General features: G+C 38.9%; 1 protein-coding gene across 1 annotated transcript in view; it reads right to left on the bottom strand.

Annotated features, from left to right (window-relative positions):
- lrrc4bb (leucine rich repeat containing 4Bb) overlaps positions 1 to 20,938 on the bottom strand; it is a 136,444-nt gene extending 115,506 nt beyond the window's left edge. The window contains exons 1-3 of the mRNA XM_061909339.1: positions 20,201 to 20,938; positions 19,967 to 20,107; positions 8,441 to 8,572 (exon numbers count right to left, since the gene is read on the bottom strand). The gene's annotated coding sequence lies outside the window, so the exon portion shown is untranslated. The remainder of the gene's footprint in view (positions 1 to 8,440; positions 8,573 to 19,966; positions 20,108 to 20,200) is intronic.
- Between the last annotated feature and the right edge of the window lie 296 nt (positions 20,939 to 21,234).

The raw sequence follows: 21,234 nt of genomic DNA, 5'->3' as shown, positions 1-21,234 counted from the left end.
TAAAATTGTTACTTATACGTAAAATTATTACTTTTTTATGTAAAAAAAAATGTTTTTAAAGCAAAATGGTGACATTTGTCACATAAAATTCTGACTTTTTTGTAAAACAGTGACATTTCTTGATTAAAATTATGACTTTTGTCATAATTTTGCCAAGTAAAAATTCAGATTATTATTATAATATTTGCAAAATGTTTAGGTTTTCTTATGAAATTGTGACTTTCGTCAAGTAAAATTGCGACTCTTTTCAGAAAATTGCCAAAATGTTAACCTTGTCTTGTAAAATTGCGACTGTTATTGAGTGAAATTCCAACTTTTATCAATAATATTGCACACGTTTAGTTTTTCTTGTAACACTTTTTAATTGTAATACTGCCAAAATTCTAAGTTTTTCTTGTAAAATTGTGACATTTTTCTTGTGAAATTCCAACTCATTTTTCACAACAAGTTTTTCATATTTGAATAGTGTGTATATATTATCAATGTTGTAAATACAAATCTTTATACATCTAGAAAGGATGGTCCTAAAGAGGTAGGCATTTTACAGTGTGTGTGTGTGTGTGTGTGTGTGTGTGTGCGTGCGACACCTCACACATCACACATGAGGCCTTGGGATTCCAGCAAGCGCACAAGCCTGCATTATGGAGGACACGTTAATGTGCAGAAGTGGGTGGAATGTGGCTCTTCTGAGTCTCTTTTGCAAAAGATTTTTAATGACACCTGACTGACAGGAGGTGGTCCAGGTGGCCGAGGTCAAAGGTCAAATCTAAAGATGTCCCCCGGCGTTACACAATTTTTACTTTTTGATATTTCTTACTTAGATTTACATTTGTGTTAGTAATAGACATTTTGAATTTCTATTGTAGATGTAATTGGAGTTTTTAAAATAATCATTATCTCATATTGTTTTTAAAAAAATTTAAACTATTGAAAATAGTAAAATAATAAAGCTGATTATTTCATAATAGTGCTTTTCTTTGTAATCTAAGACCGTAAGCAAAAAAAAAAAAAGCCACTTTTTACTATTATTTAAATGTTGATAGATTCAAATAATTATTGTTGCATATACAGTACAGGCCAAAAGTTTGGACACACCTTCTCCTCATTCAATGTGTTTTCTTTATTTTCATGACTATTTACATTGTAGATTGTCACTGAAGGCATCAAAACTATGACACCTGTGAAATGAAAACCATTTCAGTTGACTATCTTTTGAAGCCCATCAAGAGAATGCCAAGAGTGTGCGAAAAATCAGAGCAAAGGGTGGCTATTTTGAAGAAACTACAATATAAAACATGTTTCAGTTATTCACAATTTTTTGTTAAGCACATAACACCACATGTGTTCATTCGTAGTTTTGATGCCTTCAGTGACAATCTGTCATGTTCTGTGGTCTGGATTCTGTTGAGTTATGTTCTGTTTTGTTTTTGACTCCAGTAGTTCCTGTTTTTGTGCACCTTGGTTTGTTTTAGTTTCCATGACAACCAATAGTTTAACCTGCCTCATTTGTTTGAACTCACACACCTGTTGTTAATCATGTCACTATTTAAGCCTGTCATTTTCTGTTGGTCGTTCTGGTTGCATCACTCTGTTTCATGATTACTTCACGCTGCCTGTTTCATGCAATTTCTTAGTCCATGCTGTCCTACCCACGTCACCGCAAGTAAGTTTTTGTTTATTAATGCCACAGTTAGTGTCTTTTGTTTCTTGCCCACAGTTTACGTCAAAGTGATAGTTTTGTTTCCAGTGTTAAGTTTTGTGCCTCGGCTGCGAGCGCCTTTTGTTTGTACACTTTTTTTAGTAAAAATTTAAAAAACATGTTTTTACCTTCACGCCATGTCCTTTGCATTCCGGGAAAGCAAACCCCACCACAGTCCACCACAATCTACAATGTAAATAGTCATGAAAATAAAGAATACGCATTGAAATGAGAAGGTGTGTCCAAACTTTTGGCCTGTACTGTATATTTACTGTTGATGATAACATGTGTCAAGTCCTTTAGGACTTTTGTCCGCCTGCACTTGAAAAGACTGAGAAGATCGTAGAGGATGCATTATCAATCAATCAATCAATCAATCAATCAACCAATTATTATTTATATAGCCCTAAATCACTAGTGTCTCAAAGGGCTGCACAAACCACAACACAAACCTTAACGACATCCTCGGTAGGCCCACATAGGCCCACATAAGGGCAAAGAAAACTCACACCCAGTGGTACGTCGGTGACAATGATGACTATGAGAAACCTTGGAGAGGACCGCATATGTGGGCAACCCCCCCCTCTCTAGGGGAACCGAAGGCAATGGATGTCGAGCGGGTCTAATATGATACTTTGAAAGTTCAATCCATAGTGGATCCAACACAACCGTGAGAGTCCAGTCCAAAGTGGATCCAACACAGCAGAGAAAGTCCCGTCCACAGTGGAGCCAGCAGAAAACCACCCCAAGCGGAGGCGGATCAGCAGCGCAGAGATGTCCCCAACCGATACACAGGCAAGCGGTCCATCCTGGGTCCCGACTCAGGACAGCCAGTACCTCATCCATGGCTACCGGACCGGACCCCATCCACAAGGGATAGGGAGACAGAGGAGAAAAAGAAAAGAAACGGCAGCTCAACTGGTCTAAAAAGGGAGTCTATTTAAAGGCTAGAGTATACAAATGAGTTTTAAGGTGAGACTTAAATGCTTCTACTGAGGTGGCATCTCGAACTGTTACCGGGGAGGGCATTCCAGAGTACTGGAGCCCGAATGGAAAACGCTCTATAGCCCGCAGACTTTTTTTGGGCTCTGGGAATCACTAATAAGTCGGAGTCCTTTGAACGCAGATTTCTTGCCGGGACATATTGTACAATACAATCGGCAAGATAGGATGGAGCTAGACCGTGTAATATTTTATACGTAAGTAGTAAAACCTTAAAGTCACATCTTAAGTGCACAGGAAGCCAGTGCAGGTGAGCCAGTATAGGCGTAATATGATCAAACTTTTTTGTTCTTGTCAAAAGTCTAGCAGCCGCATTTTGTACCAACTGTAATCTTTTAATGCTAGACATGGGGAGACCCGAAAATTATACGTTACAGTAATTGAGGCGACACGTAACAAACGCATGGATAATGATCTCAGCGTCTTTAGTGGACAGAATGGAGCAAATTTTAGCGATATCACAGAGATGATAGAATGCCGTTTTAGTAACGCTTTTAATTTGTGACTCAAAGGAGAGAGTTGGGTTGAATATAATACCCAGATTCTTTACCGAGTCGCCTTGTTTAATTGTTGGTGGTCAAATGTTAAAGGTGTATTATTAAATAGAGGTCGGTGTCTAGCAGGACCGATAATCAGCATTTCCGTTTTTTTGGCGTTGAGTTGCAACGGACATCCATTGTTTAATTTCATTAAGACACGCCTCCAGCTGACTACAATCCGGCGTGTTGGTCACCTTAGGGGCATGTAGAGTTGGGTGTCATCAGCATAACAGTGAAAGCTAAAACTGTATTTGCGTATGGTTATCAACTCAACTTCAGAAGATTTTGCCGGGTTTATTTCACACCACATCGTTTTCAATAACTTTCCATGCTTGGTTGATAACTAAACCAAAAAAGGATGGCCTCAAATACTACTATCATATTGACTAATGATCAATATACACAGTATTCATATCTTGCCGTATCTTAGGCTCAACAGCAGTAATTACATCCCAGTGGTCTCTCCGGTCTTCTCTCATTACAAGTCCATTCTTGCAGTACCTATCACGTGACTTAACTCTGTACAAGTCCCTTCTTTATGTCTTATGCATGTCACATAGAATCACCGATCAAACACATCAAACATTCATACCAGTGGTGGGCCTAACATAACCAGAAATCATCATCATAATTAGAGATACTATTATTTTTTAATTGACATTCTCTAAATATATAAAAGTATTCATGTTCTCCTCATGTCATATTATGCTCCTTCCAATGCTGTTGTTTTAGTTTTAGTTTGTATCCAATCAGAATTCAGCTGGCTTATGTCGCCATGCTGTACCAAATCTGCTGGAGGCCTTCGGAATCAACAATGTGGGAGACTGTGTACTGTAAGTGAGCAGGGAAAATATGTTTTTGCAATTTTAGTTTTGACAGTACAACATAAGACATGTTTTAAGTACTGATGTGTTTTAATAGATTTTTCAATGCGCCAGAAAATAACCCGTTTCGTACACTGTTGATGTGTTTCAATGCCCAGTAGTGAATAAATGTGTTCCTTTACAGTATTTCTCCAGCAATGGTTATGTGGTGACATAAATTATATTTTCATTGAAGTCGGACATCACTGAAGACCTAGGTGGGAAACGCACAGCCCATCACTGATTCATACGTACTGTATGTTCATCAATGGCATAAAGAAAAAAATTACATAATTTTGTCATCATTGGTATCATTTTCCATACCTTTACCGTTCAGGCTTTATATAATTTTTTTTGCCCATTTGTAATTGTGGCTAAAAACAAACAAACAAAAAAACATTACATTCTACCACTTTAATAGCATCTAAGACAGGGGTAGGGAACCTATGGTTCAAGAGCCAGATGTGGCTCTTTTGATGACCGCATCTGGCTCTCAGATAAATCTTAGCTGACATTGCTTAACACAATAAGTAAGGAATAATTTTGCTGGCAATCACAGTGTTAAAAATAACCTTCAAAATATAAAACATTCTCATGCATTTTAATCCATCCATCCATTTCCTACCGCACCTGTTCAAGAAGTCACATTATTGGTAAGAAGTATTTTATTATTGGTTAGCTTCAGAATAAAAATTTTATTAAAAATAATAGGAGACTTATTGTACTCTAAAAATGTTGTTATCAATTAAAAATGCATGCATTTAGTCGTATTCAGTGTTAAAAAATATCATATGGCTCTCACGGAAATACATTTTAAAATCTTTGGCTTTCATGGCTCTCTCAGACAAAAAGGTTCCCGACCCCTGATCTAAGAGGACGAATACATATTTTAAAAATGTTAAATTAAATTAAAAATGTCATTAGTATAATTAGAAATGACACAATATGATATTCATATTGACTTAATTTATATTTAATTGTAATAAATGAAACCAATAAAATACTGTATGATAATAATAATAATCGTTGTCTCTATCAAGTTATTTTGTCTGTCCTCAGACAGTAAGAAAAAAAAAGTATTTTCTATTATTATATAAATAGTGAAACAATTTAAATAACTCCTGTTGCATTTGTGTTTACACATTTTTTGATGATACGGCGTTCAGTGTCTCGTTGGAAACGCATTGTGGATGCGTGTGGTGTCCACCCCAAGATGCACGAGGACCAGACAGGCAGGAATAGCAGGTAAGAACGTGGTTTAAAATAAAATGATAAAATAACACTGGTAAAAAAGTCAAAATAAAGCGCGTGCCTACGCACGGGAAGCTAACGCTAAACTTAGCATGCAATCCAAAAGGTCCAAGAAGAGCGTGCCGAGCGCACGGAAGCTAAGGAGCTACTTAGCAAAGGTATAAGAGATAAGGAAATGCCAACGTGAATGTTGCTACCGCAAAACAAACACACCAGACAGAACTGAAGTGGAAAGCAGGCTTGAATACTAAAGCACTAATCAAAACACAGGTGTGAGCCAGAAACAAGAGCAGGTGGAACAAATCAGAAACCATGGAGACAAGATAAACAAGGAAGTGCACAAACTAGGGATTGGAAGAGTCCAAAAATAATCAGAAAACGCACAAAAAGGACTCAAGAACAAAAACTATGTATGATCCAGGGGGCGCATCATGACACTTCAGGTTTTTTTTATTCTATAGTTAGCCAGTGTCTGACTGTGGCTAATAAAAATAAAAAAAAAAACGACAACAATGTATTCCTCCACATTAAGACCATTCAAGAGGACACATTTTTTTAAATACAATTTTCAATTTAATAAACATGTTTTTATTATAATTAGTAATGATAAAATAATGATAATATATATATACAATTTTCATTTAATAGGATAATAAATCCATCCATCCATTTTCTACCGCTTATTCCTTTTGGGGTCGCGGGGGGGCGCTGGCGCCTATCTCAGCTACAATCGGGCAGAAGGCGGCGTACACCCTGGACAAGTCGCCACCTCATCACATGGCCAACAGGATAATAAATTGTTGGATGTAATTAGTTTAAAAAAAAAAAAAAGAGGTTGTAAATATTACTCTTTATTCCCCAAAATTTTTTCACAAATTGTGTTTTTTTTATTTAAACCAAATATTTACTTAAAAACTCTAATTACATCTAACAAGAATAATAAATTGTTAGATGTAATTAGAGATTTTAAGTAAATATTTGGTTTAAAAAAATACTCAATTTGTGAAAACATTTTTGAATAAAGAGTAATATTTACAATCATTTCTTTTTAATTGCATGTATTTTTTATGTATAAATATTGATTTTATCAAGAAGGCATCAGGCGCTAAAAGTAAGCTGAAACCGTTCATGCAGCCATAGGTGTCGATCTACATTTCTGCCAGTGGATGCTCGGACAGGCGGTAAAACTGGCGCTACTTTTCTGAGGCCATGTCTACACTAAGCCGGATAACCCCTTAAACGAATAATTATTTAGCCTAAGTCCCGTTTCAGCCACACTAAACATCATTTAAAGGGGAACATTATCACAATTTCAGAAGGGTTTAAAACAAATAAAAAATCAGTTCCCAGTGGCTTATTTTATTTTTCAAAATGTTTTTCAAAATTTTACCCGTCCCGGAATATCCCTAAAAAAAGCTTTAAAGTGCTTGATTTTCGCTATTTGGTTAAGCCACTGTCCATTTACCTGTGACGTCACATAGCGATTCCAATACAAACAATGGCGAATAGCACAGCAAGATATAGCGACATTAGCTCGGATTCAGACTCGGATTTCAGCGGCTTAAGCGATTCAACAAATTACGCATGTATTGAAACAGATTGTTGGAGTATGGAGGCAGATAGCGAAAACGAAATTGAAGAAGAAGCTGAAACTATTGAGCGAATAGCTATTGACGCTATTCGGCCATGTCTGCCTTAGCATCACCGGTAAAATGTGCATACCAACCGATCAGGACTTTCGCATTGACACTGGATCAACTTAAATCCGTCGATTGGTAAGTGTTTGATCGCATTAAATGTGGGTGGAATGAAACGCTGGATGTAAATATAGTTTCAAATGTACATACAAGTAGCCTAAATAGCATGTTAGCATCGATTAACTGGCAGTCATGCCGCGACCAAATATGTCTGATTAGCACATAAGTCAATAACATCAACAACACTCACCTTTGGGATTTCGTTGACTTTATCGTTGGGAATGCATCTGCTTTGAGTGTCGCAGGATATCCAGACTTTTTTGCCATCTCTGTGCCATCTCTGTTGTAGCATCGCCGGTAAAAACCAAATAGGGGACTTTTGCATCTCTTGACACTGGAGCAACTTAAATCTGTCGATTGGTAAGTGTTTGTTTGGCATTAAATGTGGATGGAGGGAAAGGCTAGATGTAAATATAGCTACAAATGAGGCATAATGCTGCAATATGTACACACGGCTAACCTAAATAGCATGTTAGCATGCCATGCTAATCGATGCACATTCTACGTAAATCAACTTGAATCCGTCCCTGATCGTGTTGTTACACCCTCCGACAATATGACGAGGAATGATGTCTCCAAGGTATCGGAAAAAAGTCGAAAAAACGGAAAATAACAGAGCTGATTTGACTCGATGCGTCTGATGTATAGGGAAAAATGGCGTTGAGAACCGAAACAGAAGGGCGTTTAATTCGCCAAAATTCACCCATTTAGAGTTCGGAAATCGGTTATAAAAATATATGGTCTTTTTTCTGCAACATCAAGGTATATACTAACGCTTACGTAGGTCTGGTGATAATGTTCCCCTTTAATGTCCCCCTCCTCGGACAATTTTTTACACGGGTAAGTGCGCAGTGTATTTCTTGAATCTCCGGCTCATAGCTTTGTATGGACTCATTGGTCGTTTACAAAACTGAGTTTGTAAACATAGAAGAGGCCTGGGCATGCACGGTTTTTGAAAGGTGGTGAGAAAGAATTTGCCATCAATTCCACTAGGGTGCTCGGCATTGTCCGTGGGTGCTCGGGGCGCCTATGCAAAGCCTGACAAAGAAAAGCAGACACAAGAAAAGAAAAAAATACTGATATGTAATTTGCTATTAGTTAAATACAAAGAAGAGAGTTTAAATTGGTTTTAGTATGTTTTGTGTGTCTGGAGCTAAAATGCTCACCAGCTATGTTTGCCCACGTGTTCTCTAAAAGCACTATTGTGCACTTTACCAATACAGTAGGGAAGGGAGAAACCTCGTTCCCTGGTGGTCTAGTGGATAGGATTCGGGTTCGATTCCCGGTCAGGGAACTTAGCATTTACCATGTATGGAAGTTGATCCCTACCCGTTCCATGGATATCACGTCACAGGAGCCAGGCTTGCCGTTTTAACAGAGTTAGTTTTTTTCCATGCATATATCAAACAGAATCTTTCATGCAGCTTTTCTCCACTCTTCTCTTCCTCCGCTGGCCGCTCACTGTCAAAGACACCAGATGATTAGATTAACACGTACCGCCTGGGAAATCTAATCACCTGCCAGCTGTGTCTCGCCGTCCCGCACATGCACCGCCCCTAGCAGGTGCTGCTCCGCCCTCGACACCATTGCCAGATGCGGTGACCTTTGCCCCTGCAGGCGCGCTGACACACTTCCGCCCACACCATGAATTCATTAACGTGGACCCCGACTTAAACAAGTTGAAAAACGTATTCGGGTGTTACCATTTAGTGGTCAATAGTACGAAATATGGACTGTACTGTGCAATCTACTAATAAAAGTTGCGATCAATAAATCAATCAAAGGCGGAGTTAATAATTTTTGCAATGCAGTCTGCTGAAAATGACGGAAAGCGCCATTCTACATAGCAACTGACACGCGGTCAAAGTGGGAATTGCCACAAAACACATTTTAAGACATCCAACACTCTACTGCTGTCTGGTGGTTAAAGGGGCTAGTGTGACCCCCCCCAAATTTGTCAATGTGGAGGGGAGCGTGGCCTGCGGGCCTGCCGCGGAACAGGGTGTTGCCAGGACCGGCCTCAAAGACAGCAACAGGCGCGTAGATGGCCCAGGTGGGCATTGTTATCTAATCACCTGTCGCCTTTATTGGCAGCAGCTGTGATGAGACGAGTATTTGGAGTTGGAGGTGCTGCTGCGCAGACGCAGAAAAGACTTGTTGCTTGGAACCAAAAGGTTTGCACCTTGAGAACAAAATAAAACAGTGTTATACCCTGAATTCCTGGCAGTGTGTGGCGGTCTGAGGAATCCACTAGAGGGCAACCTCTACAGTCACGTTTCACGTGTCAGGTAAACCGCGACGAACGGGGCTATTTTAATACACTTCTTACTGTCGATGCCATATGTCACATGCAAAACCGTAATATCATCGAGTGGATCAGGAGGAGAAAAACATTAGCATAGCTTATATTTTAACACCAACTTCATGCTAGGTTAGCGAATTCGCTGAAGAAAAACAAACATGTCCGGTGGCAATCTTTTATTTTAAGATGTGTAGCAAAGCCTGTTTTTCTTATTTTCTTTTTTAGCTCGGGGTCAGTTATGGGCCACAGGTGAGCTGAGGTAGGACAATTTTTTTTTTCGAAGATGGCAATGCAGGTGCTAAGTCTGTTATTCATCCACATACTTTCCTGAAGGTCTTCATGAGGACTAATCCTCCTCAAAGGACGCTAAGTTGTTTTTTTTTCAAGAACATCACGGCTCCCTGCAGCAGCCTGCTCAGGCTTATGTAATGCGTGTCCCGCCTGACACATCATGTATTTTGCATTGACTAAAAAGCTGCTCTCTTGCCGCCTGCACTCAAAGCTTGCTGGATATTTCATCTCCAATTAGAAGGAAACTAAAGTCTTGCACGGCCGGACTCCAGAGAGAGAGAGGGAGAGAGAGAGAGAGAGAAATAATTGACACGTTAACTCCACAGAAACAAGTAAATTATTTAATCTGTTTTGGACTTTTATGCTGGATAAAAAAAGGCTCTTACATTTAGAGAGCATCCATGTCTTGGATTGGCGTATTGAAAAGGGTTGGGGGAGGGGAGGGGGGAATTGTTCATTACCGTTGTTGAGTATTTTAAATGCTGGCTTAAAAAAAGTAATAAAAAGTAATAAAACGTATTATTTTATTTTATTTTTTTAAAGTTATTCCGCTGTAGTTTAATTGTTTCAATATTTCTGCAGTTCAACAGGACAAGCTCTATTTTTTGGAAGTTTTATTTCAATCAAACTTATTTTCTAAATAATTAAAAATAATAAAACACTGTACAGTGGTGATAATAGTAATACTTCCCATGTGTTACAGTTCTTTTTTCAGTACTCAGTCAGTGACAAAAAATAAATGTTATTTTTCATTATTACTTTAATGTGAATAAATTGTACTTAATTAATATTGAATTTATATTTCATCAGTGTTCATGATGATGTGTTCAGGGTGCTTTTTTTGCCTGTGTCTAACTGGCAAAAAAAAAAATTTGAAAAAATACAAAAATAAATACTTTTACATCCCATTTAAATGTTTTGAAATTATAATTTTAGTTAAAAAAAAAATCTCAACAGTATGTCAATGTAATGTAAATAATAGGAACACTTTTGAGGGATTTTAAAATGTTTCATTCAGCTACTGTACACATGTGTAGCATGCATGCTGTTGCGCAACAACTATATGGGTCTAAAGGAGTAAAATTAAATGTTACATGACCACCAAACACAAGGATCCCCTTATAAATACTGTATACGTAAATATATATATATATATATATATATATATATATATATATATATATATATATATATATATATATATATATATATGTATATATATATATATATATATATATATATATATATATATATATATATATACATACATATATATATATATATATACATATATATATATATATATGTGTGTGTTAGGGGTGTAATGATGGGTTTTAATAACGACTCGAATCGATATTTGTGGTTGCCGATACGGTTCAGTAATGATTTCATTTTTTTTTTTTTAGAACAATACTACACAAAACGATTCATTAAGTTGACATTGATTTTGTAAATTTCTAGCAAACAAAATCAAGTAGTGTGACTGTGAGGTAAATAGTTGATGCTGGACACTGCAAGTGAGGTTTTTCTAATATTCCTGTTATTTTTTTGTAAAGGGATTATGTATACATGAATTACGGATACAAACAAGCAAGTAAACAACACTTATTAGCCAATACATTTACATCTTATTTGAATAAAGAGCAACCAACACTTTAGAATATATATATATATATATATATATATATATATATATATATATATATATATGGTGATTGGTGTCTCCGTCTGTGACGCCATGCTGATACAATTTCACTGCGCTTGTTGAGGGATGACAGGTCTTGGTGATATATAATAAACAGTTTCTCTTTTAAGCATAGGTTGCATCTTTTATTACCACTGTTGTAAGGTGTGCGGGATGCAAGAATTTGCCATGTTATTGAATATTCAACATTATTGTCTTTGAGGTTCCAAATGTGCTTGCTGAGTTCTGTAGTATTCCGCAGAATTTGGTTTCTAAAAGAAGCCTTGTGATTGTTCCATCTGGTTTTGAACTCTCCCTCGGTCTATCATACATATGTATCGGATGTGTCAATGTCCTTGCAAGTTACCTTTGATTGGTAAACGACTGATGTTTGTAAGCACCCCCCGTTGACGCTTACAAACATCAGTCGTTTACCAATCAAAGGTAACTCGCAAGGACGTGATTTTTTTCCCCAACACATACATAAACATATATATATGTATATATATATATATATATATTAGGGCTGGGCAACGATTAAAAATTTTAATCGAAGTTAATCGCACTATTTCTCTGATTAATCGCGATTAACTGCATTGTATACGCAAAGCCCAATAATGAATTCAAAAGTAGTGTGTAGTGCACCTTTATTGGAATATTCTCCCACATGAACAAAAGCGCCAAAACATTCGTTGTGCAAACACAATTTAAATCAGTCCTTGTTAAACAGTAGCAGTTAAATAGCATATTTTATGAAAATCAACTCAAAAAATGTAAATACACACATTTAAGCTTATTGCCACTGCCAGGGTATTTAAGTTATCCTGTTTGTTATGGAAAATAAATATAATCTACATACAAATCTCTGAGCCACAATCATAACATCTGAACAGGCAATTTCTGAGGTAACAGCAGAAACATTTTTTTTATCAGGGATCTTATGTTTAAAAAACCTATATCATAGGTAGTGGGCTGTTTTAGGGAATTTTTGATCAAATTATCCGTAGTAGCAATATTAATAATGTTGTGTTTATTCTGCGTAGTGCACTTAAAATAATTGGGACCATATCTAGGAATTGATATGATGGGAATTTTCCGATTGTTTGCTTGGTGTTTTGATAAACTGAACGTATCATATACATGGTACTATATTGTGATGTTATGAGCCAGGGACAAAAAGAACTACCCTACCCAGTATAGGTTGTGTCGCCATGACGGCATCTTGTATGTTGTGATATGCACGCTCTGAAAGCAAACGTTAAGAACTCAGCCAACACTCGTCTGCATTATTCATAAATAGACAGACAACGCATATACTCCGCTGCTTCACAGACCGCTGGATGTAGCCGGCAAAGTATTCCCATGCTAGCTAGCCGGTCTAGCAAGCACGCGTCATTCAGTCCAAAACGGCCCGATCCATCCACATCCAGAATTGTCTGGCGGTCGTAAGTGATCCCGGAGTAATCACGCTGTAAGCCAGCCATGAAATTTGCAGAATTGTCCGGTATTTTTGCCAAATGTTCCATCTTTACCAAGAGCCCCTCGACGCCGAAGCCAATCCGGGCGACGCCGTCTTGTTAAGAAAAGGCGTTAACAAAATAAAAGCATGTAAACAACATACGCACAAATGTGCGATAAAATAATTGTCGGCGTTAATGGATTGATGAGTTAACTTGTAATTAACGCATTAATTTGCCCACTCCTAATATATATATATATATATAATATATATATATACACACACACATATACATATATATATATATATATCTGGAGTGACAGTGCCAGAAGTGAACATGCATTCCACTGTGCATCAGTCGGGGAAGTCTCTGTGCGGCTGACATGTCATCTGCAGTCCCCTCTGAGGTTTCTCATTGTGCACATTGGTTTGAGTTTTTTCTTGCCCTGATGCGGGATCTGAACCGAGGATATCGTTGTAGCTTGTGCAGCCCTTTGAGACATTTGTGATTAAGGGCTATATAAGTCAACTTTGATTGATTGGTTAAAGTTAAAGTACCACTGATTGCCACACACACACACTAGTGTGGTGAAATCATCCTCTGCATTTGACCCATCCCCTTTCTTTACCCCCTAGGAGGTGAGGGGAGCAGTGAGCAGCAGCGGTGGCTGCGCTCGGTAATCATTTTGTGATTTAACTCCCAATTCCAACCTGATTTAGTGTCAGCCCAAAAAAGTGAATACCTTTTTTAATATTAAAATATGTCTTTATTATGTTTTGTTTCTTTACATGGTAGATGTTAAATGTTGTGAGACGCTAACATTAGCCAGACAACACTAAAACTTGTATATTCTAGGATGTGAGGTAAGCAATTACATTTTCCAAATAACTTTTTGTTTTTGAACAATTGTGTTGGTTTAGGCATTAGCTTGCAGGCTATTTCCTGGTTTAAGGATAACGCTGTTAGACAGATTTGACGTTACCATTTGCATTCTGTAGTGGGACTGTTCTATTTTGTTTGTTGTCTAGATCAGGGGTCCCCAAACTTTTTGACTCGGGGGGGTATTGGGTTAAAATAATTTGGCCAGGGGTCAGGATTTATATTCTGTATATATTTCGAGCGCGAGGATGTCACGTTATCCATTGGAAAATGCATTTTTAGACAAACAATCAATTAATCAATAAATCAATGTTGATTTATATAGCCCTAAATCACAAGTGTCTCAAAGGGCTGCAAAGAGCGGCTAGGAGACACCGAGAGTAGTAAGCGGTAAAACATTTTTTTAGAAAGGACAGATTTAAAAAAAATTATAATTAAAAAATAAAATAAATATTTGTTGTTGTTTTTTTAATTTGGGACTTCCCGCGGGCCGTAGTTTGGTGACCCCTGGTCTCGATATTAACCAGCAGGCTTTTCCTGATCCACGAAGAATTTGGTAAGAGACTGATGGACTGATGGACTCTACCAGTTACAGTAGGAAGGGGATTATGGCCCTATTCGTCGCCATTCACCCGACACATGAAACATGACTAATTTGTGGCGTGCTCTATCCAGCGGCCGTATCTTAAAATATGTTTTGTGGGAATTCCAATTCCAATTTAGTATCGATGTAGAGTGGCGCTTTCCGTCATTTTCAGCAGACTGCATTGCACGAGATCCACCCAACCATTCAGCTATTTGAATCCCTTCTCTACTGTACATATCAGTTCCATAGTGTCGGCAAAAAAGTAAAAAAAAAATTTTTCATGTTTATTCCCGGCTTTATTTTTATGTACTTATCAGCTATCAAGCAAGCAAGGGTACAAAACAAAAACAGAGATTCTTGTATTCGCATTTGATGCCACCTGTTCCATTGTAAACTATCTTGCAATCAAAAAAAAGTGAATGACAGGATTAGTTTTTGAGAGTTGTATCTTCTCCAATGCATTGATCAGCGGGGGGGGGACAAAAAGAAGGTCCAAACCAATCATGAAAATGAGGGTCTCAAAACGACGCGTCGGCGACATCAACAAGGATCGAATTTGGCTCTGAGAGAGTCTGAGATTGCAGCGATCAATACCGCCAGATTGCACGAGGCACACTGGAGCGTAGGCGAAATGTAAAGTCATCGGGAGACATGCTGGCCGCGCAGGATCTGGACTGGGACCAGAGACCGGGGTCACGCTTGAACCCACATAAAAAAAAAAAAGCTAGCCAAATCCCCCAGCGAGTTGTCGGCTAATGAGGCGCTCTTGGAAGCCGAGTAAAATTGAGATGATTATTGATGGCGGCGGAGGAGTCTGCCTCCTCCAGTCTGCACTGGGCTGAGTCGCTTTTTCACCCCGGCAACATCTCATCACTTCTCGGCCAAAGATTGACCACAGTTATGGGAAATTACAAGCGCTTAACGCTCAGTGGCCGCAGCCCGAGGCCAAACTAATAAAAGCAGAATTGAATCAGCGCTTCAAATAAATGACGCTGCTGTAGTTTAATAAGAGCTGGACTGTATGTGACACTTCTATATATCCTAATAACACACATAATCTCTTCAAAGGGAAGCACTAATAAAGTTGCATCAATTCCCTGCACTATTATACTTTGTGTTGTCCAAAAGGCAAATGTACAGCGCCACCAAGAGGACAAGATGAAAAATGTGCTACGAAATCATTTGATCTTCACCAAGTCCTGACAGTGATAACATGTTCATTTTATTTACTTCTTGCATTGAAACATAAACTATAAGTTTTTAAAAAACATCTATTAAACATGTCTTTCTTATATTATTTTAAAGTGAATTAAAAATTGTCTAGTATAAACATATATATATATATATATATATATATATATGGATATACACATAAAATATAGGTATAATATAAATATAATATGTATATATCTGTTTATATAAATGTAACATGTATATATATATATATATATATACATATATATACATATATATATATATATATATAAATCTCCTGATGATTGAGGGAACCCCTCATGAAACAGATCTGTAGAGATGAAGTAGTCTTGTGATTTTTTCCCACACCTACATATATATATATATATATATATATATATATATATATATATATATATATATATATATATATATATATATATATATATATATTATATATATATATATATATATATATATATATATATATATATATATATATATATATATATATATATATATATATATATATATATATATACTTTAGTCCTAACTTAAATAATAAATATAAATCGTTTGAGGTGCTTTCTATGAAGTCTGCCACACCTCTGCCTCTGTGCCTGGCCGTTATCTACCGCCCCCCAGGGCCCTATTCGGACTTTATTAGTGAATTTTCAGAGTTTGTTGCTGATCTAGTGACGTACGCCGATAATATAATTATAATGATGGACTTTAATATCCATATGAATACCCCATTGGACCCACCGTGCGTGGCGCTCCAGACTATAATTGATAGCTGTGGTCTTACACAAATAATAAATGAACCGACGCATCGCAGCGGTAATACGATAGACCTAGTGCTTGTCAGAGGTATCACCGTTTCCAAAGTTATGATACTCCCGTATACTAAAGTAATGTCCGATCATTACCTTATAAAATTCGAAGTTCAGACTCATGTTCGGCAAGCTAATAATAATAATAACTGCTATAGCAGCCGCAACATTAATGCTGCCACAATGACGACTCTTGCGGACCTACTGCCCTCGGTAATGGCACCGTTCCCAAAGTATGTGGGCTCTATTGATAACCTCACTAACAACTTTAACAACGCCCTGCGCGAAACCATTGATAGTATAGCACCGCTGAAGTTAAAAAAGGCTCCAAAAAGGCGTACGCCATGGTTTACTGAAGAAACTAGAGCTCAGAAATTATTATGTAGAAAGCTGGAACGCAAATGGCGCACGACTAAACTTGAGGTGCACCATCAAGCATGGAGTGATAGTTTAATAACTTATAAACGCATGCTTACCTTAGCTAAAACTAATTATTACTCAAATCTCATCCGCATTAATAAAAACGATCCAAAATTTTTGTTTAGTACAGTAGCATCGCTAACCCAACAAGGGACTCCTTCCAATAGCTCCACCCATTCGGCAGATGACTTTATGAAGTTCTTTAATAAGAAAATTGAACTTATTAGAAAGGAGATTAAAGACAATGCGTCCCAGCTACAACGGGGTTATAGTAACACAGATACGACTGTATATACGGCGGATACTGCAAATATCCAAAATAGTTTCTCTCGTTTTGATGAAATAACATTAGAAGGATTGTTACAACGTGTAAATGGAATAAAACAAACAACATGTTTACTTGACCCACTTCCTGGGAAACTTATCAAGGAGCTTTTTGTATTATTAGGTCCATCAGTGCTAAATATTATAAACTTATCACTTTCCTCGGGCACTGTTCCCCTTGCATTCAAAAAAGTGGTTATTCATCCTCTCCTTAAAAGACCTAACCTCGATCCTGACCTCATGGTAAACTACCGACCGGTGTCTCACCTTCCCTTTATTTTGAAAATCCTCGAAAAACTTGTTGCAGAGCAGCTAAATGAACACAGCGTTTAACAATCTAAGTGAAACCTTTCAATCCGGTTTCAGGGCAAATCACTCGACTGAGACAGCCCTCGCAAAATTGACTAATGATCTATTGCTAACAATGGACTCTGATGCGTCATCTATGTTGCTGCTCCTCGATCTTAGCGCTGCTTTCGATACCGTCGATCATAATATTTTATTAGAGCGTATCAAAACACGAATTGGTATGTCAGACTCAGCCCCGTCTTGGTTTAACTCTTATCTTACTGATAGGATGCAGTGCGTCTCCCATAACAGTGTGACCTCGGACTATGTTAAGGTAACGTGTGGAGTTCCCCAGGGTTCGGTCCTTGGCCCTGTACTCTTCAGCATCTACATGCTGCCGCTGGGTGACGTCATACGCAAATACGGTATTAGCTTTCACTGTTATGCTGATGACACCCAACTCTACATGCCCCTAAAGCTGACCAACACGCCGGACTGTAGTCAGTTGGAAGCGTGTCTTAATGAAATTAAACAATGGATGTCCGTTAACTTTTTGCAACTTAATGCCAAAAAAACGGAAATGCTGATTATCGGTCCTGCTAGACACCGACCTCTATTTAATAATACAACTTTAACATTTGACAACCAAATAATAAAACAAGGTGACTCTGTAAAAAATCTGGGTATTATCTTCGACCCAACTCTCTCCTTTGAGTCACACATTAAAAGCGTTACTAAAACGGCCTTCTTTCATCTCCGTAATATCGCTAAAATTCGCTCCATTTTGTCCACTAAAGACGCCGAGATCATTATCCATGCGTTTGTTACGTCTCATCTCGATTACTGTAACGTATTATTTTCGGGTCTCCCCATGTCTAGCATTAAAAGATTACAGTTGGTACAAAATGCGGCTGCTAGACTTTTGACAAGAACAAGAAAGTTTGATCATATTACGCCTGTACTGGCTCACCTGCACTGGCTTCCTGTGCACTTACCATGAATTGATTAACGTGGACCCCGACTTAAACAAGTTGAAAAACTTATTCGGGTGTTACCATTTAGTGGTCAATTGTACGGAATTCGTACTGTACTGTGCAATCTACTAATAAAAGTATCAATCAATCAATCAATTAAGATGTGACTTTAAGGTTTTATTACTTACGTATAAAATACTACACGGTCTAGCTCCAGCCTATCTTGCCGATTGTATTGCAATCTGCGTTCAAAAGACTCCGGCTTATTAGTGATTCCTAGAGCCCAAAAAAAGTCTGCGGGCTATAGAGCGTTTTCCGTTCGGGCTCCAGTACTCTGGAATGCCCTCCCGGTAACAGTTCGAGATGCTACCTCAGTAGAAGCATTTAAGTCTCACCTTAAAACTCATCTGTATACTCTAGCCTTTAAATAGACCTCCTTTTTAGACCAGTTGATCTGCCGCTTCTTTTATTTCTCCTATGTCCCCCCCTCTCTTGTGGAGGGGGTCCGGTCCGATGACCATGGATGAAGTACTGGCTGTCCAGAGTCGAGACCCAGGATGGACCGCTCGTCGGGACCCAGGATGGACCGCTCGCCTGTATCGGTTGGGGACATCTCTACGCTGCTGATCCGCTTGAGATGGTTTCCTGTGGACGGGATTCTCGCTGCTGTCTTGGATCCGCTTGAACTGAACTCTCGCGGCTGTGTTGGAGCCACTATGGATTGAACTTTCACAGTATCATGTTAGACCCGCTCGACATCCATTGCTTTCGGTCCCCTAGAGGGGGGGGGAGTTGCCCACATCTGAGGTCCTCTCCAAGGTTTCTCATAGTCAGCATTATCACTGGCGTCCCACTGGATGTGAATTCTCCCTGCCCACTGGGTGTGAGTTTTCCTTGCCCTTTTGTGGGTTCTTCCGAGGATGTTATAGTAGTAATGATTTGTGCAGTCCTTTGAGACATTTGTGATTTGGGGCTATATAAATAAACATTGATTGATTGATAACCACATATGGGGTCCTCTCCAAGGTTTCTCATAGTCATCATTGTCACCGATGTCCCACTGTGTGTGAGTTTTCCTTGCCCTTATGTGGGCTCTACCGAAGATTTCGTTGTGGGTTTTTTTGCAGCCCTTTGAGACACTAGTGATTTAGGGCTATATAAGTAATCATTGAATGATTGATTGATTGAAATATAAAAGCTATTGTAAACATACAAACAAAAAAACAAAACTATCAAAAGACGAGCGATCAACAAGGCCTCAACATGGCAGTAGTGCAACAATTGTCAAATACAATACCAATACTGAAAATAAATAACGTTTTTAAATAAAGCAGCCTACCGGGAAAAATAAAATTATGGTACCAAGTACTCAAGTATAAAACCCACCATCAAAACAGAACAATAATAGTGTCACTTAAATAAAATAAAGGCTACAGCAGTCCAAGTTTTAAATAAAGCAGCATACAGGAAAAATAAAATTATGGTACCAAGTACTCTATAAAACCATCAAAACAATAATACTGCAGCAAACGCAACCCCAAATGCAACTCAAACCAACTCATCATCCTCCTCCTCTTCAATCACAAGTTCATTGAGGAACTGCTGTTCCTCATCACTCACCTCCTCTTCCGGAACCACAGCAGCACCCTGCTGCCTAGCCCTCAACAGCATCTCTCTGCCTGCCTGACATGGCTGTCCCTCCTTGAGGCAGTAAATGAGCTGGTCCTCACTCCCATCAGCTGCCACCGTCAGCCCACACACCTTGTAGGTTACCAGAAAGCAACAATCAGCTATGGCTACTGTTTGCAACACACGCACGCACCACACACACATACTCACAGCCAGCCAGCCTACCTTGAATGAGTTGATGAGAGGGTCCCGCTCCAGAGCATCCCAGGCTCCCAGGACCCAGTCGACCAGGAGGCGGCGGGAAGGGGCACTCAGGTTCCCAGACTTGGTGTAGGTCTTGTCTTTATCACCAGCCAACCAGTTATCATAGTAGTCACAGAGCTGCGCTTTGAAAGGGCCATTCCACACAACATCGGGGGCCTGCAGGTACTTTGTGCAACTTTCAGATATAACAGCCATTTGTAAGGTTGTAGCCCCTTTTGAGCTCTGCCTTTGTGGCCTCGCTGATATGGCATCGATACGAGGTCCATGCAAGTAGCCTCAGTCTGAAGTGAAATTTCCCCACTGCCCTCTGGAGCCAATCCTTTGTCAGGTCATCATTAAACCAGCCATTCTTGGAGGAAGCTATGATCACCCCGGGGATGCTCTGCACAGCCTTTACATCACGGACAGCACCTTTAAACACAATGTAAGGCTTCAGCTTTGTCCCGCCTGCTTTGGCTGCAATAGCCACCGTGAGGCGTGGTTTCTCGTGGCCGGTGGTTTTGAGGAAGATGGAGAGGGCGCCCCTCTCATTGACCGTACTAAAACCAACCATGACGATGATATTCTTGGGTTGGATTTTCTTGGCCTCTCTCTGTTTAGTAGAGAAAACGAGGAAGTTGACAATCTTTTCAATGGGAGCTTCCTCCTGTGCAACAGTTGTTCTCCTCCTGAGGGTAAAGTTGTTCCGACGCAGGAATGGATTAAGCCAGCCACTCGTTGCACCAAACATCACCCCGGTGTCTCTCATTTCACTCGCGGTGGCATACAACTCCTTGGCCTTACTGCAGATCATTTTGCGGGACTCACAGTGGTTCGGTCCACGAAGGTGATGTATCCACTGACACAAATTAGCATCAAGCTCGTCGCTCACTTTTTTCCTACCTCCGCCAGATAAGCGAGCCTGTTTTCCATCGATTGCCGACTAAGATAGTAGTTCTCCCTTTTTTTGTTTCCATTCGCGTACACGCTTAGTGTTAACGTTAAACTGCCTGGCT

The sequence above is a fragment of the Nerophis ophidion genome, linkage group LG08 (genome assembly GCF_033978795.1).
Source record: "Nerophis ophidion isolate RoL-2023_Sa linkage group LG08, RoL_Noph_v1.0, whole genome shotgun sequence".
Lineage (NCBI taxonomy): Eukaryota > Metazoa > Chordata > Actinopteri > Syngnathiformes > Syngnathidae > Nerophis > Nerophis ophidion.
Note: the sequence above shows the minus strand (reverse complement) of the source record. Positions and strands in the feature narration are given on the sequence as shown.